At 36.2% G+C, this 23454-nt stretch overlaps 1 protein-coding gene across 1 annotated transcript in view; it reads left to right on the top strand.

The window, feature by feature from the left end:
- Positions 1-767: 767 nt before the first annotated feature.
- CUNH11orf87 (chromosome unknown C11orf87 homolog) overlaps positions 768-23454 on the top strand; it is a 237884-nt gene continuing 215197 nt past the window's right edge. The window contains exon 1 of the mRNA XM_012474596.2: positions 768-913. The gene's annotated coding sequence lies outside the window, so the exon portion shown is untranslated. The remainder of the gene's footprint in view (positions 914-23454) is intronic.

Consider the following 23454-nt stretch of genomic DNA (forward strand, 5'->3'; position numbering starts at 1 on the left):
AGTTGTGAGAGAGATCTGGGAGGAATGAGCCTTCTCCAACTTTGCCAGTGTACCATTTTTTAAACAATTATATCTTCCCCTAATGGAAACACATACTTATTTTAGAGATTCAGGAAAATACAGAAAAAGATTAAAAAAAAATCTTTTTGTGATTTGGTCACCCAGAAAGAACTATTCTCTAAACATTATTAATGTCTCTTTTTCTCTCCTTCCTTAAACATATGCTCTCTTACACACACACATATAAAACATATTCTTATAATAATATAATTGGGGAATGCACACCAATGGATTGCATAGTCTTTGAAAGGTTATTTTTGAAGAGTCACATAGTAATTTTGTATATTATGTACCTCAATGCATTTAATCATTCACTAATCATTGAATGTTTTGGCTGTTTCCAACTTGGTACTATTGTAAAAAATACTGAGGTGCTTATCTCTGTATGTAAACTTTATTCAAATATTTGATTTTTTTTTTTTTTTTGTAAATCTCTGATTTGGAGTTACTTAATTATCCATATTCCCAGAATCATTTATTTATAGATTCACTTGTTAAGCACCTACTTTATGCCATGCATCACTCTAGTGGGAGATACAGCAGTAAACAAAACAAATCCTGCTGCTGTGGAGATTACACTATAATATGCATGGGGTGAGGGAGGGGAAAACAGGTAAACAAACAATGAAAATGTATAGTTTACAACATGATGGAAAGCGCTATGGAAATTATTGATTAGCCTTTAATTTCCTCCTTATGTAGAACACCTGCTGGTATGGCTGAAAGTAATACATGAAAATAGCAAGTGTTGGTGATAATGTGGAGCAACTGGAACTTAAATAATTCACTGGCAAGAATTTACATTTGTATAAGGACTTTGGACAACCTTTGGCACTCTCTACTAAAGCAAAACGTGAGTACTCTATGTCCCAACAATTTTGTTCCTGGTTACATACTAACAACAACAACAACAAATGAATGCCAATATCTACTAATGGACATGTGAAAAACTGTTCATAGCAATGCTTCATATAATGGCTGTAAACTAGAAACAACTGAAATAATAGATTTACTAAATTGTGGCGTATTTATGTAGTGTTATGTACCACAACAGTGAAAAATAAGCAAACTACTGCTTTATGCACTAATGGAATGAATCTTACAGACCTGATGATTAGTGGAAGAGTACTAATACAAAAAGAGTATGCACTGTTTAAAGCCACATACATGAGGTTCAAGAATAAGCAAAGTCAATGGTGATAGAGGCCAGAACATTGATCGTATTTGTAGGAGCAGTGTATTGACTGAGGATGGGCATGATGAAAACTGTTGGTGCTGAAAATGTCCCATATCTTCATGAATGTGTTGGTAAACAGATACAAATATTTGCGTATTTAACATTTGGACACTTTGTTGTATGTAGGTTCTACTTCAGTAAAAAATTAAATTATAAGTTCTCATATATTCTGAATGCATTATGGGGCTGTCAAATTTGTTCTACTGATATATTAATACTTGAGTTAGTGTGATATCATTTTGAAACTGATATAAGATTTATAATGGACTAATAGAATTTATTAGCTGATAATATGTGCCTATATTCTCAAATACTTTTTTCTTCTCAAGTGGAACTCCATTTTTCCCGTGTAAAACTATCGCTTTTTTCATCTTTAATTCCATTGTCAGACATAAAGAGAGGGTCCCAAATCTCTGCATGTACCCAACAAGACCACTTGACCCTTCAAAACTCAAGGCCTTCCACCACTAACAGCACTGGGACCCTCAGGATTACTTAACCACCTCCCACCATCTCTGTTTACATTGATTACTTAGTGAAGTCCAAAATGTTTGTATTTCTTCATCCTCAGGACTCTCTTGCCCATTCATGCTGTGGAGAGTGATGTAATCACATCAGTATGCCCCCTTAGTACTAATAACGTCTGACGTAATAAACATTTTGCTTATTTGTTCATCTGTTCTAGAATGTCAGCTCTATAAGGGCAGGAATTTGTGATAATTTTATTTACTTCTATATCAATCAGCAGGGAGTAGGATGGGGATGCAGTGCACTTGACTATAGTAAAAGAGAAATAAGTCCATCTTTCTGAAAGGGAATGTCTCTAATCTATCTCAGACCCAGCGCCTGGAAAAAAACACTAGCTTTGGGTAGGTGTTTACTAATGTCTGTGGAATGAAAAGATGCCTTTCCTGGATAATTCTTTCCTAGACACTGGGAGGCCTATCAGACGTGTTGGTTGTTGAAACAGCCCAGTGTTGATTTGGCCTTTGCAAGCTTGGCATTCTTTCTTTGGGAAGGTCTCTGGAGAAGTGGCCATGGCAGGCGGCTTCCCCAAAAGGCAGCATCTGGCACTTCAGATCTATGTCTTCCTTTGCTTTGTAAAGTTTTTATGGCACAGCTGAGAATATTCATGTAATTAGACAACATTGGGTAGAATTCTAATTTAGAATTTTACTCAATACCATGTAATTATACTTTAGAGCTTTGCCATCTCATTATACAGCAATGTTAGTGGTTGGGAGTGAATGGTTGTGGATGATGATTCTGGTCACTTTTATGTGTACATAATTCCTCAGTGAGTGCCAGAGAAAGCTCTCAGGCAGCTGAAGGAGCAATGGGTTTTCCCTTCTTAAGAAGCAAAATATTTTACTGTTAGAAGATGGCAAGAGAGTCAGGATAACATTCAAATCAGATAGACTAGATTCAAATACTAGTTTTTCTTGTCGCTGGTTATGCAGTTATCAATTACTCGGATGATCTCCCTTACTTCAGATTTTGCCTCTATAAAGTCAGGATGATATATGATATACCATATAATGATTGAATAAGATTAAAATGTCTAGAATGGGGTCTGTCTTAAATTCGGCACTCAACAAGTATTTCATTCTTGTGCTATTTTGACATAAGAAAATGAAGAACTCTCTCCTCTCCAAAAGCATTTACCTCCCTTGTCCATGTTCTAATTTGGCATTGCTCATAGTCAAACATATTGTGAGACACAGGGAATCTGGCATAGACAACAATTAATGAATATTTGACTACTTCTGAGAGAATGAACATGCAAAAGAAATGAAGAGAGTCAACTAAATGTAGGCACACGTTCCTGTAGAATAGATGGAATTCAAAGGGAGCCACAGTAAGCCTTATTTCCATTTTCTATCATTCTATTTCTAGTAGGGACTGATTTCAGCACCATCTCTGTCTGCTGATTACATGTCATCCATTCAGTTTTTATTATCAGATTTCAAGTATCCTTAATACAAGGACTATGTCATTTCTATGGTTTTACGTTTCCTAGACTATACAGAGCGTTCTCTGGATATTTTATAGGTATGGTAATGTTTTAACTTGATTTCATCTTTTGTAGTGTGTGAGGACTATAATGCTCAGTAGGAACCTGGGAAAAAAGAAAATGAGTTCCCTGTTAGATAAACTAAAATATTAATCCATAACAAACCAGGACAACAAACATATGCAAATCTGTTTTAGAGTCAGAATTTTCCCTAGGCATCACAACCTGATTGAAAGCTAAGTTGCCCAAATATGCCATTGCAATTTTGAGTCATACAACACCCTTTGTTTTGACCTCATGATTATTTATAAACACTCTGATTATAATCTGTTTTCTCCTATGACATGCTATAAGAAACACTGGTGGAGAATCCGGTGGGTGTGATATCTGCGAAAATTTTACTTCTCATTTTGTGAAGACAATATTCTTAGCCTTGTAAACTTTGTTATTGTGATATGCTCTGATATACAGACAAAACTACTTTTCTGGGTCTTTAAGGCTGAAGCTGTTAACTAATGAAGTGCATTTGGGAAATCCGCTCTGGAAGGTCTCTAGGAAGGTGAGAGGCTAGCTTACCAAGTGACATCACAGGCTCATCACTGGCTCTTCTCTTACTTCTTGAAACATCCTCACAAGGCAACTTACCTGGAAACTCATTATATGTTTGAACAGACAATATGGTATAAAAAGTGATCAATAAAAAAAAAAACTGAAGAGTTTTAGATCTGCAAGTGACCTGAAATCCCCTTTTGTATATGCCAATGAAAATATTATAAGGTCTTAGGTTTGGAAGAGTGCGAAGATACTGTCCGCTATCACCTCTACAATTAATTCAGAAATCTTCCTTATTCTGTCTCTGGCAGGTTATCATTAAATCTCTGAGTGAAGCTCATTATCACACAAAGCAGTTTATTTATTTTTTAAAGAAATTGATGTTAAATTTAAATATAATGAAATGCACGATCTGAAGTTGCAATTAGAGTTTCAATAAGTATATCTGCCTATGTAGCCATCCCTGAGAACAAGATATAGAACATTTATCTCTTCATTTCTCAAACAGATGTTATTATTAAAAAGATTATTTGTTATGTTGAAGCACAATCTGACTGCAATTTCTTTATGCTAGTCCTATTGTTCTTCTCTGGAGCCATGCATATTTGGCCTGATGCCCTTCAAATATTTGAGCATTGAATATGACAATATAAACCCTTCAGAATACAATAAGAATCACACGTTCCAACATGGTGTCAGAGCATAAGTCAATGTGTTTATTTATCTAGGAAGTCTGGTGAAGGGGAGCTACTGCTTTCACTATTGATTTGTGACCATAGGAAAGTTCTTTGCCATCATAAGCTACATTGTCTTCACCTGTTAAATAAGGACAATATCTACCTAAGAGGGTTATTCAAGAAAATAAAGGATATAATGTATCTAAAATGCTTAATGTATTTCCTGGCCCTTAGTAAGTTATATAGTAGAAGCTACCAGATTTTATTTTTGAGAAATAGATTTAAACCTTTTTGAAAAATCCTTGGATAAAATGTGTTTCTAAATCTGTCTCTTTTTTGAACAGGTATTAAGGAGTATAATGTATTGAAAAGAGAACTGGATTCAGAATCAGATAATCTAGGTTTTAATCCTAGGTATTTCATTTATTAGCCTGTGACCTTAAAACACTCAAGCTTCCTGGCCCATTCCCACATATCTAAAGAAATGCTAATAATACTGCCTTACCAACGTCAAAGCGTTGTTGAATAGCTAAAGGTTTTAGTTCAATGTGAATTAAAGCTTTTATTAAATTGTAGTTTTCTATAGTAAGGTAAGGAGGAATAAAATGATAGTGTCCATTGAGAGGCAAGGTAGGAGACATCAACCTAAAAGAACCTCAAACTGAATATGCTTTTGTGGCATTAAAAGTACAATTCATATGATAATGACACCCCGAATGTAAGACATAAACAGGTGATTGGTCCCCAAGGGTTATTCCTGAAGCACTGTCTACATCAGAGTGTTCTGCTCAAGAAACTCAGTGAAGGATAATGTCTAGGTTGCAGATGAATATCTCACAATCCCTTGTATTCCTTGGATATTTTCTAGAGGATGACAGATTCTGGTTGAGTTCACAGTCTTTTTTTTTTTATTATTTATTGGTAATTATTTGTTCCAGTTGAATCTAGCCAGTCAACACTCAGTGGCTGTGAAATAGTTCTAGATTTTCTCTCTCAACTCAAACCATAGATTTTAGTTACCTAGTAAGCTGTTCCTATGTTCTCAGAATATCTTCATCACTTTGTAAGTAAAAAGAATGCAGCATTAACATTTAATTCCGAAGTTACAGTATCTCTAAGTGTCCCTCTCCTTGAATGCAGCATCTCAGTTTTTCTTACAACTCCATTCCCTTCTCCCCAACCCCAATTCTTCTGGGAAAGCCTCAATACTAACAATGTGCACCTAACATCATATGTAATGTAATGGAGATAGACTGCATACTTTGTCCCTAAGATCAGGAAGAAACATACTCTCACCACTTTCATTTGACATTGTTCCAGATGTCCCAAACAGTGTAGCAGGCAAGAATATGAAATAAGAAGCACCATATTGGAAAAGAACAAATAAAACTGCCCTTATTTGCAGATGACATGATTGTATATGTAGAAAATGCAATAAAATGTACCAAAAAGATTCTAGAAATAGAAAAATCAGAGAGGTTGTAGGATACGAGATCAGTTAAATGGATAGTCATGGGGATGCATTCTGAGAGATGTGTCGTTAGGTGATTTTGTCGTTGTGTAAACATCATAGAGTGTACTTACACAAACCTTGATGGTATAGCCTACGCACATCTAGGTTATATGGTAGAGACTATTGATCCTTGGCTACAGATGTGGACAGCATGTTACTGTACTGAATGCTGTAGGCAATTGTACTGCAATGGTAAATATTTGTGTATTAAACCCAGAAAAGGTCCAGCAAAAATATGGCATAAAATATAAAATGGTACACCTACATAAGACACTTGCCATGAATGGAACTTGCAGGACTCGAAGTTGCTCTAAGTGAATCAGTGAGTGAGTGGTGAGTGAATGTGAAGGCCTAGGACATTACTGTACACTATTGTAGCCTTTATAAACACTGTACACTTAAGCTATACTAAATTTATAAACAATAATTTTCTTTCTTCAATAACAAATTAACCTTAACTTACTGTCATGTTTTTACTTTAGAAACTTTTAGATCTTGTTAAAATTTTTTTTATTGTATTTTAGGTTCTGGGTTACATGTGCAGATTATGCAGGATTGTTGCATAGGTACACACGTGGCAATGTGGTTTGCTGCCTCCATTCCCCTGTCACCTACATCTGGCATTTCTCCTCATGTTATCCCTCCCCAACCTCCCCACCTCCCCACTGTCCCTCCCTTGGCCCTCTCCAACAGACCTCAGTGTGTGATGCTCCCCTCCCTGTGTCCATGTGTTCTCAATGTTCATCACCTGCCTATGAGTAAGAACATGCAGTGTTTGATTTTCTGTTCTTAGGTCAGTTTGCTGAGAATGATGGTTTCCAGATTCATCCATGTCCCTACAAAGGACACAAACTCATCATTTTTTATGGCTGCACAATATTCCATGGTGTTTATATGCCACATTTTCCTTGTCCAGTCTATCGTTGATGGGCATTTGGGTTGGTTCCAGGTCTTTGCTATTGTAAACAGTGTCACTATGAACATACTTGTGCACGTGTCTTTATAATAGAATGATTTATAATCCTTTGGATATATACCCAATAATGGGATTCCTGGGTCAAATGGAATTTCTATTTCTAGGTCCTTGAGGAAGCACCACACTGTCTTCCACAATTGTTGAAAACTTTTTGTCTTTTTCATTACAACACTCAGCTTAAAACAGAAGCACATTGTATGACTGTAAAAAATATTTTCTGTGTGTATATCCTTATTCTGTAAGTTTTTTTCTTGTTTAAAAATTTTCATTTACTTTTTACTTTTTAAAATATTTTGATAAAAATGAAGACACAGACATTAGTCCAACCTTACACAGGGTCAAGATAATCAACTTCACTCTTTCATTTCATATCTTATCCCACTAGAAGGTCTTCAGAGGCAGTAACATGTATGGGATTGTCATCTTCTGTGATAACAATGCCTTCTTCTAGAATACTTCCTGAAGGACCCAACGAGGCTGTTTTATAGTTAACTTTTTTATATATGTAAGTAGAAGAAGTATACACTAAAATAATGATCAAAAGTATAGTAAAAATGTAAACCAGTTAATGTCATTTATTATCAAGTATTATATACTCTACATAATTATATGTGCTAAACTTTTGTACAAGTAGCAGTGCAGTATGTTTGTCTACATCAGCATCACCACAGACACGTGAGTAATAGGTTGTGCTACAGTGTTACGGCTGTGATGTCATAGGTGACAGGATTTTTTAGCTCCATTATACTCTTATGAGACCACTGTCATATATGTGCTCCATCATTAACTGAAATATGCAGCACATGAGTATATTTCAATGTGCTAACAATGAGCTACAGTAAGTAAAGAAAAAATTTGTAAATTGAACTCTACTGAAATTAAGATTTTGTTTGTGAAAATGTGCTATTAAGAGAGTATAGGCACAATCCATAAAATATAGACACTTGACCCTGTGTAGGGTTAGATTAATGTCTGTGTCTTCATTTTTATCAAAATATTTTAAAAAGTAAAAAAAGGAAAAATTTTAAACTAGAAAAAACTTAGAGAATAAGGATATACATACAGAAAGTATATATACTCTATGGATTGTGTTTATACTCCCTTAATAGCACATTTTCACAAAGAACATGTTTACCACACACATATTTGATAAAAGACCCATATCTGGAACATGTAAAGAGCTTGTATAAATCAAGATGAAAAAGACAGAACCCAATTTTAAAAATAGGCAAAAACAAAACAATTCAAGCAGAAACTTCCCAGTGGTTAAGAAATACATGAAAAGATGTTCATCTGGATTTGTCATCGAGGAAATACAAATTGAAACTGCTATCTTCTACTACTACACAACCACCAGAATGACTAAGATGAAAAAGATGGTAAGCACTAGAAGTTGATGAGAATGACAAAAATTAGTACTCACATTTCTGCTGCTGGGGGTATAAATTAGTATTTTTGCTTTGGAAATGTGTTTTGAAAAATGAAATGATGCATACTGTATAATCCAGAAATTCCATTCCAAAGCATAAAGCCAACAGAGATGACTGCCTTTAGCCACCAAAAGACATGTACATAATTGGTTAGAGCTGTACCATTCAAAGAGTCAAAACCCGGAAACTATCCAAATATAATCACAAAAGAAGACTAAACAGAAATGGGGATAAAGGACATGACAAGCAACACTATGGATGAATCTCACAAACATAATGTTGGGTAAAAGAGGCCAATGCAAAAAAATACATATTTGCATTTTTTGATGCAAAGTTCAAACAGGGAAAACTAAGCTGTTAGACATCAGGATCACAATTACTCTTGAGGGAGTTGGAGCCGTCCGATTGGTTCAGTTTGTGAAAATTCATCCAGCTATAAAATTATGATATGTATACTTTTTTATATGCATATCATACTTGAATGAAAAGTGAAAAATAAGATGAAATAAGTCTATTTCCAGAAAATACAAAACCTGAGACAGTTGGTCCAGCACACCTGAGGTAAAGGAAATCCTGAAATGAATTTTTCATGGAGAATAAAATGCTCCCTAATGAATATATGGAAATGTAGGATAGAATGAAACTTAAAAGTACAAGGTATAAAGGACTGTGTATAAAAGAATTAAATTCTTATTATTCATAGATGACATGATTGAAAATCCACTGGCAAACTTATAGAATTAATAAGTAAATTTAGCATGATCATTTTATATAAAGTGAATGTGCAAAATAAATTTTATTATATATGCCTGCAACATGTAGAAAATAAAATATAGGAATAATAAAATTTAAGATAGTATAAATAACAGCAAATACCTAGGAATAAGTCTATCAAAATATTTCTAAAACCTCTGTACAGAAAAAATGTATAGCATTGAAAGAAACTAAATAAATACATGGAATGATATATAGATTGTTCATAGATTGGAATGCTCCATATTGTAATGATGTTGTAACTCTCCTAAATTGAACTATAGATTCAACTTAATTACTATCAAAATTCCAATAAGTTATTTATTTATTATTGGAAATTGAGAAGTAAATTCTCAAGTTTATATGGAGATGCAAAGGGCCAAGAATAGCAGAACAATCTTGAAGAAGTTGAGCAAAGTTGAAAAACTGTTGATTACCAAGACTTTTTTTTTTTTTTAACAGTATAGTAATTAACACAATGTGATTTTCACATATGGATAGGGAAATAAACCACTGAAGTAGAACAGAAGTACAGAAACATACTTACACTTATACTAACACTCGACTTATGATAAAGGTGATGCTCTGTGGAAGGGATGACTTACCAAGATTTATCCTTCCACCTGGATCAATTAGAAAGTCATATAGAAAAAATCAAATCTTGACCCCCTATTTTCTACCATACTAAAAGGCATAGCAATAAAGCTTCTAAAAGAAAGTGATATATCTTTATGACCTTTTGATATACAAATATTTCTTAACATCAGAAAGCATTAAACACTAAGGAAAGATTGACAAATTAGATTTCAATAAAATTATGGATTTCTATTTATAAAAAGACACTGCTAAGAGAGTTAATAAGACACAGACTGAGAGAAGATACTTGCAATACATATATTCAATAAAGAAGGTATTTGCATATATAACAATAGCACAGGAATCAATAAGGAAAAGAGAGTCATCCTGAAAGAGAAGTGAGCAAAAGACATGAGCAGGCACACTACAAAAGAAAATATTAAGGCAGCTAAAACACATAAGAAAATGTGCCATTGCACTCCAGCCCAGCTGACAGTGCAAGGCGCCATCTAAAAAAAAAAAAGAAAAATTATTGTAACTGCTTTTCAGGGTGCATTTGTTGTGTTAAAAGCCCTTGGAGACTTGATTAGCTAAAATCAAGTCTCCATTTAACCTATTAACCATTCGTTTTTAATTAGATATGTTTTTTCATAGACTCTGGAAAGGCTTGGGCTATATGGAGATCATGGAGTCAGACCTGTTCACCTTACAGGTGAGGAGATTCAGATGCAGAGAGGTCCATGAGAGCTAGCTAATGGCAGAGTTAGTAAAAGAATCAACTTTTTGAGTCTTTGTTGAATGTTCTATATATTATACCTGAGAACATAGCTAACTGTTCTGCTTATTAAAGTCACTCACCTCACCATTTGCTTAGTAAACATTTATAACTAAGGAAGCATAGAAACTTCAGCCCACTCTGAGAATTACCATGAATTCCAAATATATGAAGTCTAAGTTTTGTGTTTTTACTGTAGTTATTACTAAGCCATCAGAAGTTTTAGCCAGTCTTGCTGGGTAGAAAGTGAGTTAACTAGATATAGGTCCTGCACTATAGAAATGTCCACATTCCATAAAAGGCATTCAGATTAATTCCTAATCTCTTTAGCTACATTGCTACATCACAATAAACATTGGTATTAGAAGCAGCATTATCTCTGCGCTGAATGTCATGCCATCTTATCGTAACTAGCGGTTCTTTGCTCAGCTATCGCACAGCAATTTCATTCATTCAACAAATACTTGAGATTTGTGCCAGACCCAGTGTTTACATCTGGGGATACAAGATAACTAGGAAGAGTAAATTACAACCCTTTCTGAGCTTGGTAGACAACTGAAAACAAAAACTATTAAAGTGAGAAGTTATTATAGAGGAAGAATAGGAAACCATGAGAACATATGACAGAACCTAACAGTTCTGGAAAGTGATGCATAAATTGAGACCTGAAAGACAACTAGGAGTCATCCGGATGAAGAGACAGGAAAAAACCACCCTAGGCACAGAGAACAGTGTGGGAAAACTGGAAGAAGAGAGCCCAGAAAGAACAGTAATGGCTGGAACATGGTCAGGGGAGTTGAGGGAGACGACACTGAAGAACTGGCAGAGGACCTCAATCCCAGATTCCCGAGGGCCTTGAAGGCCACATGAAGAAGTTTTGATTTCATCCTAAGTCTCTGCTAGACTATAAACTCTTGAGGGAAAGGCTTCCTTTTTCCATCTTTGTGTACTGGGTGTCCACAGCATGCCAGACACAGACCAAGTATGTGGTGAATCATTGAAAGCTGAAAAAGTGATACAGTTAATTGTAAATATTTTTCACCACTCTCCCTGGTTCGTGCCCTGAAAGAATGCACGCTTACTTTGTACATATTGTTATATTAGATTTAAGTGATTTCTGTAGAGTAGGCCAGATGAATATCTGAGATGTTCTAGAACTCTGTTCTTAGGATATAGTCTTCTCCAGTATATCCCTGAGGGAAAAGTACAGGAAGTTAAAGTCGACTGATAGGTCATCGGGAAAATACCTGCTAGCTGTGAGTGCATGATGTCTTTGTTGTTTGATCCTCATCACAGTTAAACTTTAGTTCTAGCAAAGAAATAGTCAGAAGTGCTTCATGCTTAAAGCATTTGTTGGCAACAGCCTTGCAACCCTTAGGTCATTCTTTACAGGGAAATAGTGACATTCTGAAGTCCATGACTATAGATGACCGCATTGTTATAGCCCCTTCTGATGCTTGCTAAGCACTGTTCATGGTGGCAAAATTCAGGCATAATGGCTTGGGGTCAGCCCTAAATCATCTGTTTGTTATTTTTGTAGGTCTGTTGGGGTTCAACATGAAATTACTGTGCTATTTGGAGACTTTGTAAATTCCTCTTTTTGTTCTGTTTTTAATCAGGGTAAAAATCTATAATTGCAGATAATGGTTATTTTTGACAGTGGTGAGTGTAATTGTGATTGGTTTTGATAATTATATTTTATTATTAAAAGAAGTATTTTACTGATTTCTGAATCTTCTTTTTAGGATAGGTGGTAGCAGACCTCCATTCGGTATTTATTGCCATGGAAACCAAATCTAGGCTAACTCAGCTGCTTTAGAATATTTACTGGTGTGTGGGTTTCTTGGTGAGGCATTTTGCCAGATAGTGCAATCCTTTATGATCTCTTTCCATTAACACCTGTGTGTGTGTGTGTGTGTGTGTGTGTGTATGTTTTGTGTGCCTCTTCACTTGAATTAGTAGGTATTTTGATCTGAATCTATTTCTGAAAATACTAAATGGATTAGTTCCAAGCAGGTCAGGCCCCTGTGGTCATGTTGCCTGCTCGAATTTGTGTGCAAGTATGACTGCTGAAGAAGTAACATGGGTGGAAACTGCTATTATTTTCTTCTGAGATAAAATTTCAGATTTGGGCATCTTTCCTTAGAAAGGCTGCTGTGTTTTTCCTATAACTTACCCTGACAGTGTGTACTTGTATGCACAAGTGCATGAGTATGTACATGCAGGGAGGTGTATATAGATATTGGACTCTGTGTCCACTGATAATTCATGTGACTCAAGTTATATGAAGTAATTAGTTATTTGGTGAAGTGAACATTACAGTTCTTATATCTTCTTGATTTAATAGAAGAAATGCATTATGAATTCATTTAAATTTCATAAAATACTAAGATGCCAATCATGTTTATAGTGCCCCAGCATTACCAAATCAGATGTTCCAGTGGGCAAGTGAGAACTTAAACTTCCAGTGAAACTAGATATTAGTGGGAAATACACAGAAAACAAAGTGATAGGCTGTACTGCCTGTGAGTTTGTAGAAGCAACATCTAATATAATGTGGTGTAGAGAATTTCCAGCATGCTCCACATCAAACCTAATGTGTCCCTTTTGTCCTGTGAACTGACTGGGCTACTGCACATGGAGCCCATTGCCAGTGACTCCCTGTTAATTGATTACAGGATGATGGCTATTTATTTTTTGGTTTTGTTTTGTTTTTATTATACTTTAAGTTCTGGTGTACATGTGCAGGTTGTGTAGGATTGTTACATAGGTGTATACATGCCATGGTGGTTTGCTATATCCATACCCCTGACACCTACATTAGGTATTTCTCCTAATGTTATCCCTACCCAATCCCCCTACCCCCTGCTATCCCTCCCCTAGCCTCCTCACCTTCCAACAGGCCCTGGTGTATGATGTTCCTCTCCCTGTGTCCATGTGTTCTCATTGTTCAACACCCACTTATGAGTGAGAACATGCCGTGTTTGCTTTTCTGTTCTTGTGTCAGTTTGCTGAGAATGATGGTTTCCAGCTTCATCCATGTTCCTGTAAAGGACATGAACTCATCCTTTTTTATGGCTGCAGAGTATTTCATGGTGTATATGTGCCACATTTTTTTATCCAGTCTATCATTGATGGGCATTTGGGTTGGTTCCAAGTCTTTGCTATTGTAAACAGTGCCACAGTGAACATACATGTACATGTGTCTTTATAATAACAATTTATAATCCTTTGGTTATATACCCAGTAATGGGATTGCTGGGTCAAATGGTATTTCTAGTTCTAGGTTCTTGAGGAATTGCCACACTGTTTTCCACAATGTTTGAACTAGTTTACATTCTCACCAACAGTGTAAAAGCATTCTTATTTCTCCACATCCTCTCCAGAATCTGTTGTCTTCAGTAATGTTTGCCGTTCTAACTGGCGTGAGATGGTATCTCAATGTGGTTTTGATTTGCATTTCTCTAATGACCAGTGATGATGAGCATTTTTTCAAATGTTTGTTGGCCTTGTAAATGTCTTCTTTTGAAAAGTGTCTGTTCAGATCCTTTGCCCACTTTTTGATGGGGTTGTTTTTTTCTTGTAAATTTGTTTAAGTTCTTTGTAGATTCTGGATATTAGTCCTTTGTCAGACAGGTAGATTACAAAAATTTTGTTCCATTCTGTTTGTTGCTGATTCACTCTAATGATAGTTTCTTTTACTGTGCAGAAGCTCTTAAATTTAATCAGATCCCATTTGCCTATTTTGGCTTCTGTTGCTATTGCTTTTGGTGTTTTAGTCATGAAGTCCTTGCTTATGCCTATGTCCTGAATAGTATTGCCTAGATTTTCTTCTAGGGTTTTTATGGTGTTAGGTCTTATGTTTAAATCTTTAATCTATCTGGAGTTAATTTTTGTATAAGGTGTAAGGAAGGGGTCCAGTTTCAGCTATCTGTGCATGGATAGCCAGTCTTCCCAACACTATTTATTAACCAAGGAATCCTTCCCCATTGCTTGTTTTTGTCAGGTTTGTCAAAGATCAAATGATTGTAGATATGTGGCATTACATCTGAGGCCTCTGTTCTGTTCCATTGGTCTATATCTCTGTTTTGGTACCAGCACCATGCTTTTTTGATTACTGTAGCCTTATAGTATATTTTGAAGTTAGGTAGTTTGATGCCTCCAGCTTTGTTCTTTTTGCTTAGGATTGTCTTGGCTATGCGGGCTCTCTTTTGGTTCCATATTAAGTTTAAGGTGTTTTTTTCCAGTTCTGTGAAGAATGTTAGTGGTAGCTTGATGGGGATAATGTTTAATCTATAAATTACTTAGGGCAGTATGACCATTTTCACAATATTGATTCCTCCTAACCATGAGTATGGAATGTTTCTCCATCTGTTTGTGTCCTCTCTTATTTCCTTGAGCAGTGGTTTGTAGTTCTCCTTGAAGAGGTCCTTCACATACTTTGTTAGTTGTATTCCTAGGTATTTTATTCTCTAAATTGTGAATGGGAGTTAGGTCATGATTTGGCTCTCTATTTGTCTGTTATTGTTGTATAGGAATGCTTGTGATTTTTGCACATTCATTTTGTATCCTGAGACTTTGCTGAAGTTGCTTATCATTTTAAGGAGATTTTGGACTGAGATAATGGAGTCTTCTAAAAATACAGTCATTTTGTCTGCAAACAGAGTCAATTGACTTCCTTTTTTTCCAATGGAATATCCTTTATTTCTTCTTCTTGCTTGATTGCTCTGGCCAGAACTTCCAATAGTATGTTGAATGAGAGTGGTGAGAGTGGACATCCTTGTCTAGTGCCAGTTTTCAAAGGAAATGCTTCCAGTTTTTGCCCATTCAGTATGATATTGTCTGTGGGTTTGTCATAAATAGCTTTCATTACTTTGAGATATGTTCCATCAATATCTAGTTTATTGAGAGTTTTTAGTGTAAAGGGCTGTTGAATTTTGTCAAAGGCCTTCTCTGCATCTATTGAGATAATCATGTGGTTTTTGTCTTTGTTTCTGTTTATGTGATGGATTATGTTTATAGATTTGCATATGTTGAACCAGCCTTGCATCCTTGGGATGAAGCCTACTTGATCATGATGGATAAGCTTTTTGATACGCTGTTGGATTCGGTTTGCCAGTATTATATTGAAGATTTTTGCATCAGTGTTCATCATGGACATTGGCCTGAAATTTTCTTTTTTGGTTGCCTCTCTGTCAGGTTTTGGTATCAGGATGATGTTGGTCTCATAAAATGAGTTAGGAAGGATTCCCTCTTTTTGTATTATTTGGAAAAGTTTCAGAAGGAATGGTACCAGCTCCTCTTTGTACCTTTGGTAGAATTTGACTGTGAACCCATCTGGTCCTGGACTTTTTTTTTGGTTGGTAGGCTCTTAATTGCTCCCTCAACTTCAGACCTTGTTATTGGTCTAATCAAGAATTTAACTTCTTCTTGGTTTAGTCTTGGGAGGGTGTAAGTGTCTGTGAATTTATCCATTTCTTCTAGGTTTACTGGTTGATGTGCATGCAGGTGTTTGTGGTAATCTCTGATGATAGTTTATGTTTCTGTGGAATTGGTGGTGATAGCCCCTTTATCATTTTTTATTGCCTCTGTTCAATTCTTCTCTCTTTTCTTTTTTATTAGTCTGGCTAGTGGTCTATTTTGTTGATCTTTTCAGAAAACCAAATCCTGGATTTGTTGATTTTTTTTGAAGAGTTTTTTTGTGTCTCTATCTCCTTGAGTTCTGCTCTGATCTTAGTTATTTCTTGTCTTTTGCTAGTTTTGAATTAGTTTAATCTTTCTCTGCTAGTTCTTTTAATTGTAACATTAGGGTGTCGATTTTAGATCTTTCCTCACTTTTCATGTGGGCAATTAGTGTCATAAATTTCTCTCTAGACACTGCTTTAAATGTGTCCCAGAGATTCTGGTATGTTGTGTCTTCATTCTCATTGGTTTTGAAGAACATATTTATTTCTGTCTTCATTTCATTATTTATCCAGTAGTCACTCAGGAACAGGTTGTTCAGTTTCCATGTAGCTGTGCGGTTTTGAGTGAGTTTCTTAATCCTGAGTTCTAATTTAATTGCACCACGGTCTGAGAGACTGGTTGTTACGATTTCCGTTCTTTTGCATTTGCTGAGGAGTGATTTACTTCCAATTACGTGGTCACTTTTAGAGTAAGTGCAATGTGGTGCTGAGAAGAATATATATTCTATGGATTTGGGGTAGAGAGTTCTGCAGATGTCTATTAGGTCTACTTAGTCCAGATCTGAGTTCAAGTCCTGGATATCCTTGTTAATTTTCTGTATTGTTAGTCTGTCTAATATTGACAGTGGAGTGTTAAAGTCCTCCATTATTATTGTGTGGGAGTCTAAGTCTTTTTGTAGGTCATTAAGAACTTGCTTTATGTATCTGGGTGCTCCTGTATTGGGAGCATATATATTTAGAATAGTTAGGTCTTCTTGTTGCATTGATCCCTTTACCATTATGTAATGCCCTTTCTTTGTCTCTTTTGATCTTTGTTGGTTTAAAGTCTGTTTTATCAGAGGCTAGGATTGCAATCCCTGTTTTTCTTTTGCTCTCCATTTGCTTGGTAAATCTTCCTCCATCCCTTTATTTTGAGCCTATGTGTCTCTTTGCACATGAGATGTGTCTCCTGAATACAGCACACTAATGGGTCTTGACTCTTCATCCAATTTACCAGTCTGTGTCTTTTGATTGGGGCATTTAGCCCATTTACATATAAGGTTAATATTGTTATGTGTAAATTTGATCCTCCCATTTTGATACTAGCTAGTTGTTTTGCTCATTAGTTAATTCAGTTTCTTCATTGTATTGATGGTCTTTAACATTTGGTATTTTTTTGCAGTGACTGATACTGGTTGTTCCTTTCCATGTTTAGTGCTTCCTTCAGGAGTTCTTGTAAGGCAGGCCTGGTGGTGACGAAATCTCTCAGCAATTGCTTGTCCATAGTCCTTCACTTGTGAAGCTTAGTTTGGTGGGACATGAAATTCTAGGTGGAAAGTTCTTTAAGGATGTTGAATATTGGCCCCCCACTCTCTTTTGGCTTGTAAGGTTTCTGCTGGGAGATCCACTGTGAGTCTGATGGGCATCCCTTTGTGGATAACTCGACCTTTTTCTCTGGCTGCCCTTAGCATTTTTTCCTTCACTTCAAGCCTGGTGAATCTGACAATTATGTGCCTTGGGATTTCTCTTCTTGAGGAATATCTTTGTGGTGTTCTCTGTAGTTCCTGGATTTGAATGTTGTCCTGCCTTGCTAGGTTGGTAAAGTTCTCCTGGATAATGCCCTGAATAATGTTTTCCAACTTAATTTCATTCTCCCTGTCACATTCAGGTATACCGATCAAATGTAGATTAGGTCTTTTCACATAATCCCATATTTCTTGGAGGCTTTGTTCATTTCTTTTCACTTTTTTTTTCTTCTAATCTTGCCTTCTTGTTTTATTTCATTGAGTTGATTTTCAGTCTCTGATATCCTTTCTTCTGCTTGATTGATTCAGCTACTGAAACTTGTGTATGCTTTGCAAAGTTCTTGTGCTATGTTTTTCAGCTCATCAAGTCGTTTATGTTCTTCTCTAAGCTGGTTATTCTAGTTAGCATTTCATCTAATCTTTTTTCAAGGTTCTCAGTTTTTTTGCATTGGGTTAAAACATGTTCCTTTAGCTCAGAGAAGTTTATTACCCACCTTCTCTTCAGAAGGTGCTTCTGTCAGTTTGTCAAAGTCATTCTCCATCCAGTTTTGTTCCCTTGCTGGTGAGGAGTTGTGATCCCTTGGAGGCAAAGAAGCATTCCAGTTTTGGTGATTTCAGCCTTTTTGCACTGGTTTCTTCCCATCTTAGTGGCTTTCTCTACTTTTGGTCTTTGAAGTTGGTGACTTTCGGATGGGGTTTCTGAGTGTACATCCTTTCTGTTGATGTTGAAGCTATTTCTTTCTGTTTTTTAGTTTTCTTTCAAACAGGCCCCTCTGCTGCAGGACTGCTGGAGGTCCACTCCAGACCCTACTTGCCTAGGAATCACCCACAGGGGATACAGAACAGCAAGGATTGCTGCCTGTTCCTTTCTCTGGTAGCTTTGTCCCAGAAGGATACCTGCCAGATGCCATCCAGAGCTCTCCTGTATGATGTGTCTCTTAGGATATGCGAGGGTCAGGGATCCACTTGAGGAGGCAATCTGTCCATTTTCAGAGCTCAAGTTCTTTTCCTGGAGCTCCATTGCTCCCTTCAGAGCTCAGTTGGAAATGCAGAGATCACTTGCCTTCTTCATTGTTCTCACTGGGAACTGCACCCTGGAGCTGTTCCTATTCAGCCATCTTGGCTGAAATCAGTGACTATTTCTACTGCAAGATGATGACAACCAGGTATATGAGGCTGTGCTGCAATGAGGGATTCCTCATAAATACAGCATGGAGAGAATAGTGAAAGAATCTAATGTTGAACTTTATTTTCTCCTTTGTTAGCAGTTTGTCCTTCTGAAAGAAGAGGGTGGATGTGCCTTTGTATAAGCTTCCCTTTGTGAAGGTTAATTTTATGTGTTAACTTGATTGGGCCATAGGATGCCCAGATGCTTGGTTAAACATTATTTCTGGATGTGTCTGTAGGGGTGTTTATGGAAGAGATTAGCATTTCAATCTATAAACTGAGTCAAGCAGATTGTCCTCCCCAGTGTGGGTGGGCATTATCCAATCCATCGAGGGCCTGAATGGAATAAAAAGGCAGAAGAAGGAGAAGTTGCTGTCTTTCTGCCTGATTGCATAAGCTGGGATATTTGTATTTTCTTACCCTTGGCCTGGGACTTATGCCATTGAGTTTCCTTGGTTCTCAGGCCATCAGACTCAGAATGGAATTTAACATCATTGATTTTCCCGTATCTCCGCCTTGCCGACTGAAGACTGTGGGACTTCTTGGCTTCCATAGTTACATGAACCAATTTCTTATACTTTCTCCTTCTCTTTCTCTCTTGATATATCTCCATCTGTTTCCATCCTATAGGTTCTCTTTCTCTGGAAAATCCTCAGAAATACATCCGTCAGTCTCTTTGTTGCCTTCTTTCCCTGCTCTGGCCTATTTCTAGAGGGCTCTATTCAAGTCCTAGGTCAGAAAGTTATCATTTCTTTCTCTCTATTTTCTTTCTCTGTAATAGGATCCACTGTCAAGGCTTCAACTTCCATCCCTCTCTAGCCTTCAGTTCTCTCCTAAGCTCTGTCACCTCACTTTCAGCTTCTTGAGGAATGTGGCCTCCTAGACACTGTCTTTGCATCTTTCTTTATAAAACAAGTCAACTCCCTGCCCCAACTCCCTAGGTTCTTTAGAGTTGAAGGAAATTATCATTTTCTCAGTCAGTTAGATTTACACATTGGCCTCATTTGTGACTACTTTCCCTTTTTACTTTATCCAACCTATAGTTCATAAATTATTGATATCTTATTCCTTAATAATTCTTATATTCCATCCCAAATTATACAACTGTAGTGTTATTAGTGTCATTATCTCTCATTCAGACATTTGCCCTAGTTTAACAATCAAACTTCCCAATTATCAGGCTCTTTTTTACCCAGCCCGTCCTGCAAGTTGCTGACAAATTGTGTGTCTTAAACCTTATCCCTGATTAGGCCACCTCCTTATTCAAGAATGCTTAATGGCTTCCCACTGCTTTTTATTAATAACTAAACATCCATAATGCACCATTCTTAGATTCATTACATCTTCCAGCTTTATTCCTTGGTGTTTACTCAATTAGAAAATTTGCTTGTATTTAAATATAGCATTGTGTCAAACTAGCAGTTTTTCATTTGTTTGTTTCTATATCTGTCTCATTCATTAGACCGTAAGTACCAGGGGTAGGCATTGCATCTGCTTTTGATCATTACCATATCCTCCTACCTAGTATAGTACCTACCACATAGCATAGTACATAGGTTTTAAATGACTGAATGAATATATTAAGTGATTTGCTGCCACAGAACTTGGTGAATATACTTTTCATGCTTGGAATACCCATTAGTATGACTCTGTTAATTGCAATATTATTTATCCTTCAATATCTATCTAAATATAACCCCATCTGTTAATTGTTACCTAAACTGTTCCTCTCTCATCTTATCTGTGCTTCTGTTCTCTACTTCCCCAGTTGAATGTGTTCTTCTCCTCCTCCTTCTGGTTGCTCCGAAGCTCCTTTATGTCACTTAACATACAATAACATCATATATTGGATATTATATATGTGTATATATACACATATATACATTACATAATATATTGGATATTAGCATATGCTCCAACTAGCAGTAGACATTTTGTACTGACTCTCTGGCCTCATTTTCTCAATGATTTAGACAAAGGAGTAAAAAGTATATTTATTACATTTATAGATGGTGTGAAGCTAGAAGAGTAGCCAATGCTTTGATATTTAAGTATGCCTAGTGGCAGGAAAAGTGAACTGAGTCTAACAAGATGGAAAAAAAAAAAGAGAAAAACGTGCTTTACTTTATTAGTGAAAGTTTTTTACTAATATGCATGCTTCCCATACTATACTTCTATAGCTGATTTTAAGTACAAAAGCCTTCAAATCAACTGTAGAAGTATAGTGTGGGAAGCATGCATATTAGTAAAAAATTTAGTTTTGGCTGATAATTGGTTAAGTATAGGCAGAGTGCTGTGGCTGCCAGTATGCTGAAGCACTCTTGATCTTGGATATTGGATATATTGCTAGAAGTAGACTCCAGAATGAAGGCCATAATAATTCTCTTTCACCTTAGGCTGAACTGTCTGCACTCTAAAAAACAATGGGGCATGTTCAAAGAAGAAGGACTAGGATTTTGAAGGATCTGGAAACCAGTCATGCCTATATGAATCATTAGAGATATACATGTATGAAGGGGGGTTGTGATAGCTGCCTCTCAGTTGTTATGCCTTGTTTATTAAAGAAAGAGTAGAAATCACAGGAAGCCTTTGGAGAATCAGAAAAGGAAAGAATATTTTGTTGGCCAAAGGTATCCCAGGAGGAATTTACTTCCTCCAGAAAGTGAGTTTCCAGTCCCTGGAAAAGTCCAAGCCAAAGCTGAGTAATGCAGCTGAGTAGTTTCTGAAGTCCTTTATACCATACAGTCCTTAAATTCTAGATTTTCTTACATTTTCTTATTGTGAAATGTGCGGTAAATTCCTTTTGTATTCATTTATGCAAACATGTATCAGAGATTTTAAATGTCCTTAGTGCTGTGCTGTGTCGGATACTGCGGCTACAATGATGAAGTAATCTTGACTGGTAGAGGAAATAAATGTAAACTAATAATTATAACATAGTGTGATAAGAGCTAAAGTAGAAGTTATGAGTTGTTATTGGGAATATATCAAGCGTCATACATATTTTTCTGGGTGAAATCTTCACAGTGGATTGACATTTGAACGGGCCTTCAATGAACTGGAACACCCTTGGAGCGTGGAAGATTTATAAATTCTGGATCATGTGGTAAATTATTCTCAGTAGACTTAGGTGAATATATACAAGGATAAATAAATGAATTGTCTTTTCTGGTCTAGAGATTTTTCTTTTTTAATTAATAATCTCTTATAAAAGAAATAAATATTTTAGAAAATGCAATAAATCAAATGTATAAAGATGAAAAGAAAATAATCTGTAATTCCACTCCTGAAGGATAACTTTCATTAGTATTTTGGGTGCTGGCGTTGGAAAGTAGGGAGGCCTGGTATGTAGAATCATAGCTTTAAAAGTGTGAGGCAACAAGAAATGGGCAGAAATCTTCAGAGTAAGGAGTGGTCAGACAATTGAAGAACTGGGGGTTAAATAGCTCAGAGGGAGAGAACAGAAAATGCAAACACACTGAAGCAGGAAAACTTGTTATTTAAGGTGTAAGCAGGACATGAGTGTGGTTGAAAAGTATGATCCAAGGGAGAATTACACAGAGTTAGTCTGGGGAGTAGGCAGGAGCACAAACATGGAGAGACCTGCGGGCCTTGTGCATCATATTTGCATTTCATTCCTAATGTGTAGGGAAGCCACTGAAGGGTTTTAAGGCAGGAGCAGCATGATCTTGTTTGTGCTTCTGAAAGAATACTCTGGCTGCTGTGTGCAGAATGGGCCGTGATGGTGTGTGTGGGCCGAATGGAAGCAGGAACTGTTGACAGGGCTGTTACAGTAGTCTGTGTCAGAGCTGATGATTGATTGAACCAGAATAGTGAGGGAGGGAGAAACAGTTTGGACATTTTTTTTTAAGACACAGAATTAATAAGACTTTGTCATTCCATATGGTGTGTGACGAAGATAAGGGATATATGACCACTTTATATCAGAAAACAGTGTATCTGTTGATTATTTTTCTATTTAGTATGGTTACCATAAAGTAAAATTGATGGAGTTATCATTGCACAATGTGGATTCAGTCATTCTTCATTATTGTCTTAATATTTTTTTCAGACACTCTTTCCAGATATTGTCATAAGCAAATACTTGGCCCAAATGGGTTCTATTTGACATTTGAAATCAATATTCTTTTGCTTTGGCTGGGCAAAATAGATAACCTGTACCTTCCTCTGTGAAAGTTTAAGAATACTTTAATTCCTATTAAATCATTTATTTTATTGTAGAAAATTTAAAAAATAATGATGGGCAGAGAGAATATTAAAAGGATCACTGGCAATCCCATTTTCTAGATGAATAGCTATTAAAATTTTGTGGTGGAAACTTTGAGACAAAGACAGATTTATATGGAACTAACAAAGTTTGCCTATAGTCCCTTTATAGGCCCTCATTGGGACTTAGGTAATTTTGTATTCATCATTCTGTACTTCTTCCTAAAAGAGCTTCTCTTCTGATTTTTTAAACTTTAGATTGTATAAAACCTGGGATTCACCCTAATTTTCAGATTCTTTATTTGCAG

This window comes from Aotus nancymaae, unplaced genomic scaffold, assembly GCF_030222135.1.
Source record: "Aotus nancymaae isolate 86718 unplaced genomic scaffold, 86718_ANA_hifiasm-v0.15.2.pri h1tg000012l, whole genome shotgun sequence".
Lineage (NCBI taxonomy): Eukaryota > Metazoa > Chordata > Mammalia > Primates > Aotidae > Aotus > Aotus nancymaae.